This window comes from Arachis ipaensis, chromosome B05 (genome assembly GCF_000816755.2).
Source record: "Arachis ipaensis cultivar K30076 chromosome B05, Araip1.1, whole genome shotgun sequence".
Lineage (NCBI taxonomy): Eukaryota > Viridiplantae > Streptophyta > Magnoliopsida > Fabales > Fabaceae > Arachis > Arachis ipaensis.
Window position 1 is genome coordinate 7,651,697 of NC_029789.2, and position 2,737 is coordinate 7,654,433.

Genomic DNA, 2,737 nt, shown 5'->3' on the forward strand with positions numbered 1-2,737 from the left:
TCAGTTTTCTCTGTCTCTATATTCTAAAGATATTAAAAAATTAAAATTTTATATTTTAAAATTAAAATTTTAATTTTAATCTCTAATCACTAAATACAATACTAAATTCTAGTCTCACCATTTTAATTTCATATCTAAAAACAAACACTACCATATACAATCATTCTACTTACAAATGTTTATTATTTATGTTGGAGGGGATATTTTCAAACTGGAATTATTATTATGCCTTCAAAAGAAACCATGGCAATGGAAACTGGGCTACAAACCTCAACTTTTGCGTTGGTTTGATAGGGCCCATTAATTGAATTGGTTTACAAATTAGAAAAGATTTGCTAAACCTTAGTACTAAAACACCCCGCCAAAAAAAACACACAGACAGACCCCAAAAAAGCCCCTTAAATAAAAAGATATTAAAAAATTAAAATTTTATATTTTAAAATTAAAATTTTAATTTTAATCTCTAATCACTAAATACAATACTAAATTCTAGTCTCACCATTTTAATTTCATATCTAAAAACAAACACTACCATATACAATCATTCTACTTACAAATGTTTATTATTTATGTTGGAGGGGATATTTTCAAACTGGAATTATTATTATGCCTTCAAAAGAAACCATGGCAATGGAAACTGGGCTACAAACCTCAACTTTTGCGTTGGTTTGATAGGGCCCATTAATTGAATTGGTTTACAAATTAGAAAAGATTTGCTAAACCTTAGTACTAAAACACCCCGCCAAAAAAAACACACAGACAGACCCCAAAAAAGCCCCTTAAATAATCATTCTCTCAACCTAGGTACCCAATAATAATTAAAAAAAATGAATAAATACTTAATTTGGTATTCGAAATTTAAACGGTACATTAATTAAATTTCTGACTTTATAAACTAACTACGTTTCTTAAACGAAAAATAGATGAAACCAACTCCAAATCAGCAAAAAATGGAATAACTTAATTAATTATATAGTAATTAATTATATTTATTTATAATTTAAAATATTAGTTATTAAATATTTCACCACATTTAAATTAGGAGGAGATACATTCAATATTATTGCAACGTGAATCACGGAAACTGATTCAATTAACTTCCGTCTCTTCACCCTCATTTTCTCTCCAAATGCCTAAAACATAATAAATCAGAAAACAGATTCAGAACCATCCAATTTATAAAGAAAAGAAACATCCTAATACCTAGCATAAACACCATCCACGTAGAGGTTTTGGATTCACCCAAAGACATTTGGCTGGTTTTTGGCTAGAACCATCTTAGTTCCCTAACATTATTGCATTAAAAAATATGAGTCTCCATTCATTTCCAAATAAACTGTCGTTACCAGAATCACCACCACTATTTATTTTTTATCTCCGTTATCAACACTGCCGTATCCTCATTCACTCCTACCACCACCATTATTATCATTTTATTTTTATTTTCATCATCAATTATACCATGTTCTCACCCATTTTACCATCTCATTCAATTTACCCTTATTTTTTTCAGATCTGTGACTCATCGTCATCTATTCTTGCATCCTCACGTTCACTAACGCCCGTTTGGTTGGTGTCCATGTCCATCAGAAATATGAACACGGTGACACATATATATTGTTTGTTTAATGAGACACAAAATTATTATAGACACGGTGACACACACATGGACACAAAATACATTTTTTTGTGTCTCACCTTTAACCTGTGACACAAATTTGAGACACAGACACAGTTTTTTATTTTCACTTTTATCCCTGTTATCTTTTTTTATTTTCATTTATACCCTTCTCCTTTTAACCCTAATTCACTTCTTTTTCTCTTCTTTCTCACCTTCTTCCTCCATGCCTCTCACCCCAACCACCGCCTCACCTTCTCTATCCCTCTCCACTGCCTCTATTCCTTTGTCCTTTTTTGCCGCCTCTTCTTCTCCTCCTCTTTCTCCTCCTCCTCTTCTCCACTGCCTCAACTATTCTCTCCCTCCCTGGATCCCTCATCTTTGAGCCTCATTATGCTTAGATTCATCGCTACCTCTACTTTGCATCTGTTTTTACCAAATCCACCGCCGCCACCTCTATCGTGCCTCCCTCTCTCTCTCTCAATATGCCTCATAAATCTACCTTGGTCTCTCCGACTCTTCTAATTTCGCCTCCGCTTCTCTTTTACAATTCCTCCGCCTCTCTTCTTCGTTGCCAGATCCATTTAGTTCTCTGTTTTTTTTAATTCATATATTATTATTTTTTATTTAAATATTGATTGAAAATTGTGTTTATATATTAAATTAGATTGAATATGAATTTTTAATTTATTCTGTGTTTGTTATTAGTAATAGTTGTAATTTATATTGAAATGGTGGTAGAGAGGTGGTTATGGTGGTTTTAATGGTGGTAATTTGAACTGAAATAATGGTAAAGAGGTGGTGTTGATGGTTTGTGGCAGGAATGACATTGTCATTTTGTTAGAATGGTAAATTGTAAATAATGTTATGTCCTTTAGTACCAAACAAGTTCTCAAATTTCATGTCTCATTGTGTCTATGTCATTTTGTGTATTTGTGTTTGTGTCTTATTTATCTCCACCCACTAACCAAACGAAGCCTAACCACCTCTATTTCACTGTCTCATCCTCACTCCCACATCACCATTATCACATCTCTCTCTCTCTCTCTCTCTCTCTCTCTCTCTCTCTCTCTCTCTCTCTATATATATATATATATATATATATATACACACACACAC